Consider the following 18266-nt stretch of genomic DNA (forward strand, 5'->3'; position numbering starts at 1 on the left):
TGAGTCTCCAGAAAGGACCAGCAAGGTGAGAAACTGATCAAGTGTTTAACCTTTAGCCTTCACAAGAAAAAGCTAGAGAAAACTGGCTAGGAGCGGGAGTAAGAGGGCAACTCCCAGCACTGTGTGCAAACAGATCCTTTATGCAAAACAAGTGCCCCCTCCAGGCCGTGCGTTCCCCTGACTCGGTGTGGCTCAGTTTGTCTTAGGCTCTTGGGCTTGATGCCTTTGTGTCCTCTTCACTTCAAGCTTATATTTTCAGAGCCCAGTGGCAAGGAGGCCTTGTCTTCTGGCCCATGCAAACTATTTGAAGTGAATGGCTCATGTTTCTACCCCAAACTTCTCTTCAGTTATAATCATTTCCACACCAGATTTTTGCAAGTCGATTTATTTTGCTAGTAATCCTACTACTTTTGCTGTGTTTAAAATAGAGAAGATTGAGCTCAGATTCAAATCACGTCTGTCTGTATTGAGCAGTTTTAGCTGCTTTTGTGATGCCTGTGACAATGGGGATCTCAGACATGCACTGCCGCTGGAAGGGTTTCAGATTTTGCTCTGAATCAGCTGACATCTGTGTCACATATACGAATATAAGTATGGACAACCTAGGAACGCAGTAACCCACTCAGGGAGTCTGTTATGACACGCTCTACACAAAAGTCACTGGAGGCCAATGAAAGGTTTAAATAAAAAAAAAATTGTGAAAGAATGTTGGGATATTATATGAGATGCTTTAGAAGAAACGCTTAAACAAGTCATAGAAGTTAGATGCCATAGAGAAAAATATTGATAATTGTGTCTAAATTGCAATTAATACTGAATGAAAAAAGACAACAATAAAGCTATAAGGGCAAGACTCCAATGTATTAAAGATATTTGTAATCCATTTGGTTGATTTTTTTTAAATGTGACATCAAAATATATAAAGAAAATCTATAAATCAATAAAGAAAATGGCAGAATAGAGAAAAACATTCAAGTTGCTGGAGACTTTGGGAGGCCCATAAATATTCAAAGGGCATTGTAAACCTTGCTTGTAACCAATAAACCAAAACAATTAATATGATGTTCACATCCATCATACTGGAGAGACAGTGTGGTACATCTGTCAGTACCATCATGCAAGGATCCAGGACTTACTGACATCCATCACACTGGAGAGACAGTGTGGTACATCTGTCAGTACCATCATGCAAGGATCCAGGACTTACTGACATCCATCACACTGGAGAGACAGTGTGGTACATCTGTCAGTACCATCATGCAAGGGTCCAGGACTTACATCCATCCAGTTAGAGAGATGGTATGTCTGTCGGTACTAGCATGTAAGGACGCAGGAAAGCGAAACTTCCGTTGTTAGCGAGAGTTTCCAGTGGAATGGCCACAGGGGACTACCTAGCCATCCTCTGGGGCTCAGAACATCATCCATTCCTCCTCATAGTTCCCTGAAAAAACATCTTACGAATAAGCAACAGGAGGCATATACAAAGGAGTACACTGTATCTTTGTTTTTACTAATGAAAATTTAGAAGTGATCTAAAAGGAGAATTCAGAAAAAATGCTAATTAATCCTACAATGGAACACTATGAAAATGAAAAATAAAAGTGAAAAAAGATGAGATTGCCTCCCCACATGGATAAATTCCACCCTCCATCCTGCTCAAATCACCCCTCCTTTGGAGCTTTTTTTGGGGGGTGGGGTGGGGTTTGGACATGGTCTCTTAGTAGTCCTGGCTGTCCTGGAGCTCGCTATACAGAGCAAGGCTAGCCTCACAGAGCCCTGCCTGACTGCCCCCCACCCCCCGCCTGCTGGAATACAAGCTGTGTATGCCATGGGCTCCTTAGGTCCCTCCTGACTCACCCATACCCCTGGAAACTTCCCCCACTGCTTTCAGTCTTGCCCTGCCCACCCCCCCCCCCCCCCCCCCCCCCCCACCTGAGATTCTGATTCCTGTCTGCCTTAGACATCACAGACACCCCGGCAGCAGCAGCCATGGTCCCCAACATCAGAGACTCGGCAATGCACTTGTTCTTGTTTCATCTTGTATAATTTGATAAGAGGATCTTCCTTCAATGTCTCCGCGGCTATCAGTCCTGAAATAGGAATATTCACATGCTAATTATTTCTTCATTTCCTCACATACAGAGTTGGCCGGAGCCTTTTCAGATGGTTCCGCGCGCCTTTTTAAAAAAAAACAAAGTAAATTTAAATCGAATTGAATTAAGAGCTAGAATAATGCAAACGCTGTAAGCAAAATAAATTGCTCCGATACAAGTAGTGTCCTTCAGCTGCAAATGTGTGTCCCCAACACTGCAAAATGCATGGTGAGATGCTCCCCTCACTAGGGGAGCGAGTCACACACCTTCCTGGCTTAAAAAATACCCCAGTAAGTCCTTAATTCTGAAACCATATGAGCTGATTCTACGGACTTAACGTATCCATCTTTGGGGAGGTTCTCATCAGCCTTACAACCGCTGAAGTGCAACGCGAACGAGAAAGGATTAGATGGTGGCGACAATCGCTTTTCCCAGAAAATGTGAATGCTCCCTCCGCCCTCCTCCTGCCTTGGTCTGAGCCCCACGTTTTCCACCGTTCCCGGATCTGTTACTTTTCCTTGGAGTGGGAAAAGGGTATGACAAGAAGCAATATGAAGAAGCAGCAGCTTGTTTTGACTTGTGGTTTGTCCTGGTACTTTGTTTTTTTTCTTTTTTTGCCTTGTTTGTGTTTGCTTGCTTGTTTTTGTCAACTAGACACATGCTAGAGTCATTTGGAAAAGGGAACTTCAATTGAGAACCTTCCCCAATCAGACAGGACTATGAGTGATGCCATTCCTGGGCAAGGGATCCTGGGTACCAGGAAGAGCAGGCTGAGCAAGCCAGGAGCAAAGCAGAGAGCAGCACTCCCCCACGGCCTCTGAGATCCAAGTTAAACTTCTAACATGAAGCAGAGAGAGAAACCTGGAAGTGGGGCAAGGCTATAAACTCACACAACCCACTCCCCATAACATACTTTCTCCAACAAGGCTGTACCTCCACAGCTGCCCCAAACAGAGCCATCAACAAGATTTTAAACAAGTGTGCATGAGGCTGTGAGAGACAGATGGCATTCAAACCACTGTCTTACAAAGTTCCAGAGCCTCTTGGGGCCTCGTAGACTCATAATTAGAAAAGTATTTAATAATATGTGTGTGCAAGTATGCACACATTGGAGAGAGAGAGAGAGAGAGAGAGAGAGAGAGAGAGAGAGAGAGAGAGAGAGAGAGAGAGAGAGAGAGAGAGATATTACATCTGTAGCTAAAAGAACGGTTATGGAACTAGAACTACCAAGATCATCAAGATCATCAAAAGCTGTAACCATCCCAGTGAGTTTTCCTTCTTTAGGAGAAATTCACCACTAGGCCTGGATTTTAACAGATAGCATCAGACCAAGCCATAGTCTGAAAGAATGCTTGGCTCCTGGAGGGTTGAACATACACGATCCCTTTATTTGAGGCTAGTTAGCGTGCTGCTTAAGAAATGGGCTCCAGAACTTGACCCACTCGGATGTAGGCAGCACCAAGCCCACTGGATCAGATGGTTGATTAGTTTTTATCAAGTTGAAAGGTTGTTCTAGGACATAACGAAAACCAGAGTGGATAAGTTTGTTTTCACTACTTCTCTACATTGCAGAAACCAAATTATTTCATTGGAAAAACAAGACGGAGATGTAGCTTGGTAGTAAAATGTTTGTACAGTATGTAGAAGACATCATGTTTTGTCCACAGCGCGCACATACACACACACACACACACACACACACACACACACACGGCAAGCAAAAGTGATACCTAAATACAATGTGTCATACTCTGTGTGATATAAGGTGTGTTTGAGGTGTTTCTATTTTAGTTCATTTGAGATTTGGGTTTTAGGGCCATATAAAATAACTGTTCTAAATCTACAATTATTATAAGTAAACAGCCCACAAAGCTTATTTTAAAAAAAAATAATAACTTAAACCAGACTTTCGTTTCAACTAAAAAGCTCCCAGGGGACTGCATTTCACATGTGAGACCCTGACTTAGCTAAAAGATTTATAAGGACACATGCAGAAATACAAGACCCCGTTGGGTGATGAGCCAGGTCTGAAGCATAATTATAGTTCTCTCCACTCTCCGTTCTGCTGGAAATTGCTCCCAGGAGCCTGGGGGTGAGGTGGTTGGCAAGGAACAACATAAATGCTTCACATAATATGACCACCTGGGTCCCCTTCCCACCGGCCAGCCCAGCCTAAAGGCCATGAGAAGACAGCGCAAAGCACTGCTGATATTAAATTAATGGGATATTTACTCCGTTTGGAACCAGTGTCAATGATTTGTCAAAGACCGTAGGGCCAGCTGTAGTTGGATCTGTCTGTGCGTTGTAATTGCTACCCGGTGGGCCTGTCTTAAGTAAAATATCCCAAACAAAAATCTATGCACCCCAGTAAGATGTATACTACATAGAGTCCAAGAACAGAAATTGAGATTTTTCTTGTAAAAAAATATGAATGGTTAATAATTTGCTGAAATTTCTCAGAAAGTATAAAAACCATACTGGGAGGCCCGAGTTTTGCAGCCTATTCCTTTGGAAAATGTTCCCAGATCTTCCTTTCATGGGACAGAGTAGAGATGTCTGTTCTTCCGCTCCCGGGAGAGATCTGCTGGTTCTTACAGGCCTCTGCTGGGCAAGCATTTCTGTTGCCTTTGTTACCATCACAATTTAATCATCATAGCGCTAAACCTGACCATCTAGAGGTCCTATAATGGTGGTAACGGTGGTTTTAGCTTCCAAAATGGATATTTTCCATTCCTGCCTCAGTTCCTCTCCTCCACACCTCCACCAGCATTTGCTGTTTTCTTGATGATAAGGTCACAGTAGAGTTTCAGTGTGTCTATCCCTGACCGCTAAGGATGCTTGGCATTCTTTATAGATCTGTTGTCTGCTGGTATTTCATTTTATAACTGTTTTATTTCCTCGCTTTTGGGGTGGATGATTAGGGAATTTGATGTTTAATTTTTTTTGGTTCTTTATAGATTCTAGATATTAATCCCTTCTCAGATGTACGTTGGCAAAGCTTTTTCTCCTATTCTACAGGCTGTCTCTTCACACAATGACTTGGCTGTGCCAAAGCTTTTGAGTCCCACCCAGTCCCACTCGTCAGCTCGTGACACTATTTTCTGAAAGACCAAGTCCTTTTCACAATGTTCTTGCATGTATTTAACGCTTGAAGCATTTATCTGTTTTCTTTGAGCAGTTTGAAAGGTTAAAATCTTGTCAGAGGTCCTACTGCTTGTTTATGAAAAGCTGCTGACTTTTGTACTTTGATTTTTTTTCTTGCTATTTTATTGACATTATCGCTTACCAGTGTTTTCTAGTGACGTCATGGGATCCTCTCAGGATAGGCCATATCATCATTGTGCAATTAGGACTGCAAGCACTACCTTAGAGGTGCCTGGGCTAAGGCACTTCCCACTAGAGCAGTACCCAGGTGGTAACAGGAAAGAACCAGCTCCTGCCAGTTTTCCTCTGGCTTTCACACGCACAGCACAGCACATGCATGCTCACACAGACCCTACCCACTGTCTACCTCATATGACAGACCAGTCAATGCAACTTAAAATTGTTGGGAGCATGAACATATCGCCAGAGAAACCGGGAATGCTAAGCCTGCGGGATTTCCCTTCAAAGGGAAGGACATGTAACCTATTTTCCATCTAAAAAGCTGGGATAAACAGCTTGGTGTCGGCCTCATCTGTGGGCCAGGCCTACCAAGCATCCACACTAGTGCAGAGGTGGCTAGCAGTAAAAATGACCCTCGCCTTATTTATATAGCCAGGGGCTTCCCCCAAGCTCCCACAGCCAGGACTGGAGATGGCGAATGGACCAAGTGACCTCTATGCCGTCTGTATGGCTGAGACTATCCCAGATCCTTCCTTAGGCCCTTACGCTAATAGAGGTAGCTCATCTCCGGAATCCGTCTTCTTAGGGGAAATAACATGAACTTTGTGAAGAGTTTTGATGTAATTACGCCTCCCTGAGCACTGGGGTTTGTATTACACCAGGAAACCTTTTCCCAAATTGCACTGTATTTAAATATGCTGGCAATAAACCTCCTGGCATTGGACTCTCTAGAAGTTTGATGCAGCCTGGTGAAGTCCAGCTGAACCGAGTTTTCTTTCTCATCTCTTCACGGTTCACTCCCCTGCCTCTCACGATGCCGGCAGAGTCCCCCTCACAAAAATCTCAGATATGGCATTAAGACAGCATCACAGCTGTAACAGAATGCATCCGGGTGCCGTCAGATGAACCCAGACACAGTGGACAATGAGCAAACGGGGGGGTGGGGGTTCCCAGTGGAAAGGTGTCAGCGAGGATGACCGGCTGGCTCATTAGTGAGCCGAGTGCAAAGCATTGTCTCCGGTACTGCAGATCCAGAAACAGCGCTGAGTCTGTGCACACGGGATTAATCGGGTGATGTCCGCATTCCAGAGACATTGGTAATGAATGACGGCACAATAATGTATGGAAAGAAAGGAGCTGATGCCCCTGGGGACCCATTTCTTCCAACTTCTGGGAGCTCGGGAAGAAGTTGACTCAGCAAGTCTCACAGGACTAATTCCAGATGCTGAGTCTCAAAGACTCCCCAGTGAAGCCCGCTCCTCCACCAGGAGTTTGTATGGCTCCGGGGACATAGAGGCAAGGGTAGCTCTGGATCCACATGTTCCTGGGCTCAAAGCTCACACTGGAACTGTTCTGACGATGAGGTGAAGGCGGCATCGCACGGTCAATCAACATACTACTACCTCCATTGAGAAAGTCTGACTGGAGGAAAAACCAAACCCTGCCGGCTAACCAAACCCTGTGCTGAGGGACATTGGGGTTGACAATGTGGCACCATGCCCTGTGTCCTCATGCACCAGCACACACTGAGTGGTATCACAGGTGTGGGTTCCCTCTCTGTGTACATGACCCAGCTGACGTAGGTCTCTGTGGGATAATGAGCATTTAGAGTTCCTATTCAACCTCCTGCTTGGTTCCCCGCTTTCACTTTCATTCCCACAGGAGTTCCTGTTTTGTGTTTCTACTGCATTGGCAGAGGTCAAGCCTGTTCATGACCCTTTGGCAAGACAGCCTACCAATACTATGGTGAACACAGCCTTGCTAATACCTGAGGTTGATGGTTATCCCCTAGCACCTCCCAACATTCTGTCCACCTTGGCACTAATACAGAAAATCCATCAAAACAGCACTGTTTAAATAAGGCAGCTGTTTTCATGGCCTTGTCCATCCACTGTGGCCTGAAGGCTAAAAGAGGCCATGCCTCAGCATGGTCTAAGACCTTTGAGGCACCCTGGTGTGATCTGGCCTTCTTTCTCACCTGGAGAGATATCCCCAGTACTTTACCTCCTGTGAATAAGGATCCCAAGAGGCTAACAGAATCCATATTTCAGCATGAGACCTCTGAGGCTCATTGATGTTCATTGGTTGCCCAGCCTCGGTCGTCCCAAAATACTGAATTTTAGCCACAATAAACTGAAGCACAGTGCAGGCCTTTCCACTTCCATATCCTGACATCTTATGTTGAAGTCCCAATTCCTAGAACTTCAGAAAGTAACCACGTTTGGAAATGCACGCTTATCTGAATGACTGCACATGACTGGTGTCCTAATAAGAAGAGGAGGCATAGGCACAGACAGATGACCTTGTGAATGCCAAATAGGAAAAGACAAAGAGAGGGGTCTCAGAGGACACCTCAGAGCCCTGATCCTAGACTGGTGGAGAAGCAATGTCTGGTGGAAGACCCCCGTCTGGGTATTCTCTTATCACAGCCCCAGCAAACAAGTAAAGCCTGCTGCCCTACTTGAGAGTTGCTTGGCAAGTGCAGGACACAGTAAGGAGAGACTATGCTGAGGAATAGCTCAGGAAGGAGTGTGCATGCCCGGGAGAATTCAGAATCCATGTCAGCATGATACTGGGCGGGAGAAAAAGACCAATTGGCCTCCAACGTCTTTCCCAACACTTAGATTCTATCGCTTTGCCCTGAAGACCTAAATTTCTCTATGGAAAAAAGTTATCTCCTCTATCATCAAACACAGTTGTCTTCTACAACCTAGAAATTAAAACTGTGTGTAGATTTTCACTTGGTTTCCCTTGTCCCTCCCTCCTTTGCTCTTTAATTGATGAAATTCGTGGTCTCTTACAGCAGTCACCATGTTCTTCCTGCTTTGGAGACATGACTGTTTGAAACTGGCTTTGAGAGGCAGATAGGAACCTGCCCAAGGAGAAGAGAAGGAAGTGATAGCCCCATCTTCCCTAACAGAGTCACCAAGAGGAGAGATGGGCTTTGCAAAGCTGCAGTTGCCATGAAGAAAGCGTATCTGAGCATCTTCTGCCAGGCTGGAGAACCACCAACCCTGCCCCACTGTGGTGGCTTCAGCATAGGGAACTGTCATCTACTCTAGGTTATGAGTAAATCTAATTCTACTAAGAGAAAAACATAGCAAGAATGATGGCCCCTACCAACAGCACATTTCCATCTTCATTCATAAGTCCCCCTTCTCGTGCCATCCAATCATCTATAAAAATGTAACCGAGAGAACTTGTTATGGAATGGGGCCATCTATCCTTTCCCGCCCCATGCCTTTCTTTGGTAAAAGTGCTAATGAGTCACAGCGGCCAATCTCAACAACTTGACAGGGCTGAGCGGTGTCTCGGGATCAGGAAATCACACTTCTAGGTGTGTCTGTGAGGTTTCCAGAAACAATCGACTAAGGCTGGAAGGATCCACTGAAAATGTGCATGTCACGGGGTCTACACTGTGGTGGTCCTAACAAAATAAGAGAAGAAAAAGAGAAAGCCAGCTAGCATCATCTTGCCCCTCCCCGGCCTCCTGCCATGAGCTGCTCAACTACATCCTCCCTCTGTGCTGGATGAGACCAGAGACCAAAATAACTCCTTCTTTCTCAAGTTGTTGAGTAAGGTATTTTATCACAGCAACCGATAGCTGACTAACACACTCATAAGTACGCACCCCCTGGTGAATGGTGATCTTATCTCTGAACTATCTATGTAATTAAAAATGGTCTAAATGACAGGTTTTATGTTATGAATATTTTAATGCAATAAAAAGCTACACAGAGTAGGAATTGCAAGATATTTCCTGCAAGCATCTTAAGTCTTCTAAATGGACAATTAAGAGAACCTTGTGGAACAGGATGATGGGCAGGAAGGGGGTTGTAGCATATTACATATACCCAAAGAGAAATCGATGTCTTTTGTTTAGACTGATACAATGACCTTAAGTGCACAGTGCTACTCACATTGCCCTGGCGGATTTCACCGGGTCACACCCTTTGCTGCTTAGAATTTTCTACAAGGTATTCCTCTACGGTTTTTGAAAGAGGAGGTCAAGGCCCAGAGTAGGAGGCCGAACTCCAGATGTTGCTGCTCACACTGTCAGAACCAAACTCACTCTTTCCACGTGGACAGTAACTGGGAAAGACAATGGCCCCATTCCAGGAAAAACCCTCTGTTCGGCATCTGCCTTAAGTGTGTGATGTCCTGTTTAGCTTTCAATACAGAACCCTAACAGACTACACTGATTATACTCTTGCTGTATGCAAAACGCACCGTGGTCTTGGGGGTATGGCGAACGCCTGCCGTCACAGGCTTAGACTCTGGATGGGTTGATAGCACATGTTTCTGATTAGCAATGGTTACCCTGATGAGATTACCAGGGAAGATTAATTACGAGGATCCTTCTTGGCATGCCCAAACTGCTCCCCTCACTTAATATTTCAGCTTCTTGTCGTCTATTTTGTAATACAGTTTTGACTTGCAATCCAAATTCCAATGACAGCAACATTTTGAAAAATAACCGGAGGTCGTTCTAATTTAGTGAGCTTGACTTTCTTTTCAGTGTGTGAGTCAGGCTTGTTTCCTGCAATGTTAGCATGGCCTTCGGTCCTGACCCAGTCCTTAACGGTTGAGGAACAGTCCAATTCTGCTGTTGAGCTGGGTCAGTCTCCCAACACCTCATTCCACCCATGTGCGAAGTTCCCAGCCTCAGCTCCTGCGGGTGGAGCTGGCTGCCACAAGACACTACTGGCTGCCTGGTGAAATGAAAACAATAAATAACACCTATGTAAAGTACTTACTGTGTACTTTGTCTAAGTGCTTTATTTTATTAAATCTCACCGGGGACTTACTACGGTTTGGATAAGTGTGCATAGAGGCCCGTGGGTTAAAGTTTTGGTTCTCAGCCAATGGTTCTTTTGGGAGGTGGTGAGCCATCTCTCCAGCCCCAACAATAGTGACTTAAGCACTACTCAAAACTGCTGTTGTGAAATGTATGTGTATATAGAATAGCCCTTCATGCTGCCTCCTGCATATAGTTTCATTCCACCCATAGCCACAAGATAGGATTTGTATTGTACCCCATCTGCATTAGAGGGCCTTATGGGCTCAAATCTTACGGATTTGTCCAATGGATGTGGGTAAAACTGATGTGTACCACTTCCAAATGGAAGCATTTATTATCTAGTAATAATAAATAATAAAGAGAGCTCTTGGGCTCTCTCTGCCTATCCAGCAACTGTGCATGCAGATCTTATTATAGCATTTCCAAATATAACACCGCTGAGAATTCTGAGATGGGAAAACAGAAATCTTGGCACTGAGAAACAAATTTCTGTTGTTTGGTGGCGATCATTATAGCAGCATATCCTTGCCCAACCTGACTAATACTGTATGTGATCTATGGCTGAAATTACACTGATGGCCAAGCCACATACAAAACTTCTTAAATAACTTCCTTGCCCTATCAAAGCCTACAGATTGTTTTAATGGTAGCATTGTGAAAATGATTACTAATGCATAGTTCCAAGGGCAGTTGGGAAAGATTGTGTGATAGTTTGAGTGAGAATGGTCCTCATAGGCTCATGTGTTGCAATACTTGGTCCCCTGTTGTTTGAGCTATTTGGGAAGGATTAGGGGGTGTGGCCTTGTTGGAGAAGGTGTATCACTTCGGGCAAGCTTTGAGGTTTCAAATTACTCACAGCAGTTAGAGCATTCCTCTCAGCCAGAGTGAAACACACCTTTAATTCCCCTCTCTCCTCCCCGCACTTGTGAGGGAAATGCAGGCAGATAGATCTCTGTGAGTTCTAGGCCAGCCTGGTCTATACTCCTCTCTCTGAGTCCTCAAGATGTGTGTTCTCAGCTGTTCCTGCCTCATGCCTTTGCTCTGCCATCAGAGACACACACTCTCTGAAACTGTAAGGTCAATTAGAAGCTTTCTTTCATGCATTGCCATGGTCATGGTCCTTTGCCACAGCAATAGAAAAGAAACTAATGTGGATTGTTTACATAAATCCTCATTCACAATGTAGCTCTTTGATTCTATAGAAGAGAATGGTGGCAAGCAGCCCAGCGGTCAGGAGCCCCATCCTGCAGCATAAGGAACAGCCCATGGTAGCTCAAAAGTCTAAAACCAAGAGACAAACTAATTCTGAAAGCGGAACCTAGATAGGCACATTCCAGCAGGAAGGTGCTCTATCAAAGGGCTTGAAGAACACCTTCGGAGCAAAGCCAGTGCCACCCCCAAAGCCAGCTTGCTGCTGCAAAAGCTCAGTCTCATCACCCTCCTGCTAAGCAAATTAGGCTTTCCAAGGACACGCTCCAGGCAACTAGAAAGCCCCGCTTCCCAGAGCGCATTCCTGTCTGCACAAAGGGATACTTGAAATACATGAATGGGAAAAATGATTCAGAAAAATAAGGACGAACCCTTCTCAAATTTTAACCACACCATTTTTGAGGTTAAGAGAAAAGTTCTATTGGCTTTTTTAAATTTTAATCTAAAAATCAAAAATTCCTCCTTTCAACCAAGTTGGTATGGGAAATGTCATATTGAGGGAAACAAGAAAAATTCTTTTTGAGATTTGGCAAATCTGTCCAAATGCCAGAAAATATTATGATCAAATTTCTGAACCGGAAGAAATAGAGGCAATGGGGATACTCATTCAGAAACGTCCCTGTCACAATACACAGATCTCAGCCATTACAGCAGCTCTCTTGGGGACACAAGTGAGAGGGCAGCCGTCATGACAGAGGCACACTGTTGACGCAGGCATCGTTAGAGTAGATACATAAAGGTAGTTCATTATGACATAAGTTTCCATTGACATATGATAGGTTCTTACAAGCTGTAATGTACCTTCTGCTCATGTTTTTAACTAATGTGTGTATGTGTGCGTGCTGCAAGTGTTTACATGTGCACACGGAGGAACCAGAGATTGATATCCGCTTTCTCTTCTCAACTGCTCTCCATGTTATGTCTTGGTGCAGGAGTTTCTGACCCAGAAACTCACGTATTCAACCAGACTAGCTCACCAGCTAGCCCCCGTCACTCTCCTGCCTCTACCTCCTCGGCACAAGGATTATAGATGGGCACCTTCAGATTTACACAGGTGCTAAGAATTCACACACAGGGTCTCATCTTGTGTAGCGAGCACTTCACAGACTGAGCCGTCTCCCAAACCCTTTACTTGCATTTTTTTTAATGAAACTTCATGAGTATTCACTCTTGAAATGAAAAGAATATCATTGTTGTTCATGCATTGGGATTTTTTTCTTTTTTGTAGATTAGGGTAGTAAAATTAAAAAGATTTCTATTAACTCCTTTGTGATTGTATGTAGTATAACTTTTCAAATTTCAAATGCGGATTACAAACAACAGGGTTCCACACCATTCCTTTTTAAGAGGAGCAAGCCCTGAGTGAACAGTTGACTGTATATACTCTATATATACTCCTGTATACACTCCAGTCTGTATACACTCCAGTCTGTATACACTCCTTTTGTATACACTCCTGTATACACTCCAGTCTGTATACACTCCTTCTGTATACACTCCAGTCTGTATACACTCCAGTCTGTATATACTCCAGTATACACTCCAGTCTGTATATGCTCCTTCTGTATACACTCCAGTATACACTCCAGTCTGTATATACTCCAGTCTGTATACACTCCAGTATACACTCTAGTCTGTATACACTCCAGTCTGTATACACTCCAGTATACACTCCAGTCTGTATATACTCCAGCCTGTATACACTCCAGTATACACTCCAGTCTGTATACACTCCAGTCTGTATATACTCCTTCTGTATACACTCCAGTCTGTATACACTCCTTCTGTATACACTCCAGTCTGTATACACTCCTTCTGTATACACTCCAGTCTGTATACACTCCAATCTGTATACACTCCAGTCTGTATACACTCCAGTCTGTATATGCTCCAGTCTGTATATACTCCAGTCTGTATACACTGCAGTATACACTCCAGTCTGTATACACTCCAGTCTACACTCCAGTCTACACTCCAGTCTGTATACACTCCAGTCTGTATATGCTCCTTCTCTACTTTGTACAGTAGTTACCTATCAGTGAGGGAATCAGCATGCCTCATTTACCTCATGGGCTAGGTAAATTCCTTGTGCATTTATTATAATTTAGGGAATTCAAATACATTTTCACTTTTCATTGCCACGGTAACTGTACACGTGTGGAGAGGTATGACATTTCCAGACATGTATGCAGCGTGTGATGACAGATCAGACAGTGACCACAAACACTCATAATTTCTCTTTGTTGGGGAAACTCAAAACAACTTATGGCTTTTAAGGCAGACACGGTCTTCTCTGAAAGCTCTGAAGCAGACAAAGACCCATCTCCCCTTGGCAGGTTAAGCTGGTCTAACATGAAGATGAGGAGCGGGTCTCTGAAGACACCTGCACAGGCTTCTCTGACCTTCCATAAAACCGAGCAAACACGACTCAAATGGGACCAGCAATCCATCAGTCTTGGCTTTGCCGTTGCTTTCCTGGCCGCACACATTCCTCCCCCATGAAAATCTCCTGTTATCTGTTTATGACTAGGAAAATGTTTATGCTCAGAAAGCTGCATCATCTTCAACATGAAGGTAAATGAGGAAGAGAAGAAATCTTACTTTTATCTGCCAATACTAAGTCAAAAAGAAATTCTCCTGAAGTTGGGAACATTTTTAAATTAATATTACAAAATATGGTAGAAGTCTTTTGAGTGGGTGGATGGAATTAAACCCCCAGAAACTTGAGGGGATTCCCTTCAAGTGTTAGACAAGGGAAGGAGGGTAACCTGTTCTGCCTGTGGTAACATAGTGACATCCTGTGGCAATCACTGTCATGTCTACACTATCTGTAGGTTTCTTCAACTCTCCTGGGAATGAAAATGCTACAAAGTAACACTATTTTCCAAAACTTTCAAAATGAAAATACATAGCAATATGATCTGGTTTTGAAGCTAGGTATGAGACAAAGCTTCTCTCTCTCTCTCTCTCTCTCTCTCTCTCTCTCTCTCTCTCTTTTCCCCTGCATCATTTCCTCTGAATAGAGCAAGAACTTGAAGATTTCAAAGATTTTAACTTACTACCACCGAGCAGAGAGTTCTACATGTTTCCAGCATTTGCTACAGAGAAGAATCTATCCGAGGAAAACCAGAGACTGTCTTGTTCAGCTTCAGTTTTAATGCAGAAGTATGACAGCAGAGAAGGGTTTCTGAGTCCCTCCAGATAACACACTGTCGGCTTCAACGCACTCTGCAACTGACTTTCTTCCAGGGCGGGACTTGTTGAGAACCTCTTTAGCAAATTAAAACTCCACAGAAACAAAGGGAAAAGAGAAAGCTTTGCACCGTGCGGCCAAGAGGATCACTAGACACTTACAGACTGGCCAAGGCCCAGGAACCCAATTTAACATTTGCAAATGTTTCTGTGAAATATTTGACTCCTCCCTGTACAACTGGAGATTTACAAACTATTAGGGAACATTCGGTTTACTAATGAAACCGTTATGAATACTGAGTGCCAGTGAACTCAGCCAGGTGCTAAGTCTGCCTGGGCTGGACGCTCTAGTCTGAAATCATATGCTGCATGCTTACCTTAGATCTGCAGTTGACTAAAGCTGAGCTTGTCATAAATTGATGAGTCAATTGAATAATCCTGACAAATGTCTTTATTTGGGCTGTGAAAAAAAGAGTACCAATTATAAAAACCCAAAAAGGCAAATTACAAAATATGGAGCAGCATCCCTGACAAGATAACTCGGTAAGAATGACGGAGCTTTCTGTTCTGAAGTCTGTCTCTAAGAAGGACATTCACAGGTGCAGCTCAGGTTCCATCTGCTGGGGTTTGCTGCCTTTGTTTGTTTGTTTCTTTTAAGCAGGAATGGTACAGGAACACCAAGACATGCTCCAGTCTTCCAAGGTTTCAAAGACCATTCTCTCCTTGGAAGAACAGATGGACTGGAAACGGGACCCTGCAAGGTATCAACCACAGGCAGCCTTCCTAGTGTTCCCCACCATGCCACCCTCTCCCAGCCGTCAGAGGAACTTTCTCTAACGCAGTTTTCTCATCCATCTCCAGTCTGCTGATGCCAAACTTTCCTGTGGCCAGGGAAAGGCGCTGTGGCCACTACAGACTAGGATCATGTCTGTAATCGTTTTTATTGTGGTAGAACAATGGTCTTCTACTCCTGTTTTTGCTTTTGTATTTGAAACAGGGTTTTGTTATAAAGTCCAGACAGGCCTAGAACTCACTCGCCAAAGCTTGCCTCTTGCCTCGGTCTCCCCAGTGCTGGAACTTTAGGGGAGGCCCGAGCTATCTAGCTTCTTTTAACCAGTTTATTTGTTGTTTTTGTTGTTGTTGTTGTTGTTTGTTTGTTTGTTTGTTTTTGAGACAGGGGCAATTTTTTACCAAATAAAAACAAAAATATTTTATATGTAACTGTATTTGCTTGAATGCAGCCCAGGTCTCTGTTTTCCCTCCTGGTAAAAACTGCGGGTGAGCCTGACCCCCACCCCAGTAGGTCTCCTCCAGGCAGCCAGCCAGTTTCCCTGGTCTGTTCCCATGGCTGGTTTTCCTAGGTTGGAGCGGAGGTCCTTGAAATCTTAAACAAGGAAGCATGCCCCCAAAACTCTGTTCAGTTGTTAGCATCTTCTTAGCCCTCTCTAAATTCCTGGGGTGAGAAGCGCCTTTTCCGGGCTTCAGCGCCTGTCTTCCCTGTGCCCGCAAGCTTCCCCTGGAGTGGGGACCGTGTCCCTGCTAGTGATAGGACGAAATGGAGTGTGAGAAATGAAGTCTTTGTTCCTCCAAGCACCAAAAGCCATCCTCTTGAGCAAACGGGAGAGAGTGTAAACGATCTCAAAGTTTTCCCTGGGAAAGCAACCATCTCTATACTAGAGACAATCTCTGGTATGGGAAATGGCGCCCCCAGATGGCTACTGCGAATCTTGGAGAAAGACTTCGCCTTGGCACCTGGCAGCCTCACCAGAAGCCTGGGAAGACCTGGTATCCCGAAGAAGAAAGACAACACGCTTGTCTGGAAAGCCTGGGGTAAAAAGCAAGTGACGACCACTGCTGGAGACAACCAAGAAGTTCCGGACCCTAAAGCAAGACAGCGATACCACTTACAGTGTGACCTGGTTCAGTACTTAACTCTTCTGTGCCTCAGTTTCCTTATAATTATGACAGCCCAAAAGCGTAACAATCAAAGCACTAGTTTGCCTTCCCAGTGACCATCAAGGTAAGTTTTCTTGCCACTAAGCCTGACCATCTGAGCTTTATCTCCGGGCCCCGCAGGGTGCAAGGAGAGAACCGACTCTCTAAACCCACTTTCTAAACCGACTCCAATTGCATGCTGTGGTCCAGCAACCCCCATAAATAAATGTGAGGGGGGAGTGTTTGTTAAAGATAATGATCACGGCCACCAGCTGGGTGGCAGTGAGGATTCTTGGGAACAAGGTGACATTGATCAGGCCGTTGCTGCACCTTTTTATCTTCCTTGCAGGCTTGTCCTACTGTGCGCTGCTCCAATATTATTCTTGGCTCCTAAACTGCTGTCGAGCCTAACCCCTCCCCTCCTCCCCGCCGTGCATTTTAACAAGGAAACTGGAAACTTAGCACCCACATTCTTCCCTGTAAAGAAAGGACAGGCCAGTGGCGTGAACACTGGAGGGCAGGGGTGAGAAATTAGTGTCCATTTCAAGTCTGCCTCCTGCGTAGCCGGGAGCAGCGTAGTGGAAATTAAGAAACCAGCATACACGCGGCTTTCTCGCTTTCACTCCTTCGCAGGGCTTCGATGGGCTTTCAGGATCGCATTCTCAAGTGCAGGAGGAAGCTCGCTTTCCCGGCATCCAGCCCACTCCGCGACCTTCGCGGGTGCTGGGCAGAACTGGGGTTTGACAAGCTCCAAAATTTGGAGGTACCCTAAGCATCTAAGTGTGAGAGCGAAGGTCTTCCCTTTCCAGAAATCTAGCAATCAGCAAAGGTTTAACCAAGCAACAGAGAGACTAGGGAGGCTTTCTTTGTCCGTCAAGATTCTTCAGCGCCCTAAAGACAGAGAAGACCAAACGGAGAGGCAGGACCAAATGCAGGAGCTGCGAGGGCTATTCTTGAGGCCTGCAGAGTTTGAGCCGGAGGTTGTTCGCTGTGCACTGCGGTATGGGGGCGTGGCGGAAGGGGACCTAGTATGACTGGCGACCAGTAAGCAGCCTCCTCTAAGCAGAATGCCCGGTCTGGCACTGCCGATCACAGTACAGGCACTGCTTGCTAAATAGGTGAGGATCAATGTAGCTTCTCTTCATGGAAGTAGGCAGGCAGTAGGCAGAAGAGGCTCAACATGGACTCTCTGAGGCAAAGGCGCGCAGCTTTGCGTAAACTGTGAGGAGGGGGAGGAAACCTGTGAATCAGGGAGTCTCCCAGGAGCACTGAAGAGCCTGGGCTAACCTAGGCGCGCCAACTGCGTGCTTCTCCAGGAGTTCGAGCCTCCGGGCTACGTAAATTCACACAGAAACCCCGTGGGCACGGACACCTAGTGTCATTGGGCGTGCGTTGCACACAGACAGTGGTCCACTTTCTGCCGAAGGCTAATGCCCTGATCTCCAGCAGCTGGCTAGCCTCTCGGGCGGGCGGGCGAGCCTCTCTCTCTCCTCTCTCTCTGTGTCTCTCTGTGTCTCTCTGTGTCTCTCTGTCTCTCTCTCTCTCTGTGTGTCTGTCTGTCTCACTGTCTCTGTCTCTCTCTCTCTCTGTGTCTGTCTGTCTCACTGTCTCTGTCTCTCTCTGTCTCTGTCTCTCTCTGTCTCTGTCTCTCTCTGTCTCTGTCTCTCTCTGTCTCTCTCTCTGTCTCTGTCTCTCTCTGTCTCTCTCTGTCT

At 45.2% G+C, this 18266-nt stretch overlaps 1 long non-coding RNA gene across 1 annotated transcript in view; it reads right to left on the minus strand.

Annotated features, from left to right (window-relative positions):
* Window positions 1-1979: 1979 nt before the first annotated feature.
* The window catches only part of LOC126511595 (uncharacterized), an 18876-nt gene continuing 2589 nt past the window's right edge, over window positions 1980-18266 (minus strand). The window contains exons 2-3 of the long non-coding RNA XR_007594744.1: window positions 14997-15079; window positions 1980-2090 (exon numbers count right to left, since the gene is read on the minus strand). This is a non-coding gene — a long non-coding RNA (uncharacterized lncRNA). The remainder of the gene's footprint in view (window positions 2091-14996; window positions 15080-18266) is intronic.

This window comes from Alexandromys fortis, unplaced genomic scaffold (assembly GCF_014885135.2).
Source record: "Alexandromys fortis isolate MF-2015 unplaced genomic scaffold, M_Fortis_MF-2015_v1.1 scaffold_102, whole genome shotgun sequence".
In the NCBI taxonomy this organism is placed as follows: domain Eukaryota; kingdom Metazoa; phylum Chordata; class Mammalia; order Rodentia; family Cricetidae; genus Alexandromys; species Alexandromys fortis.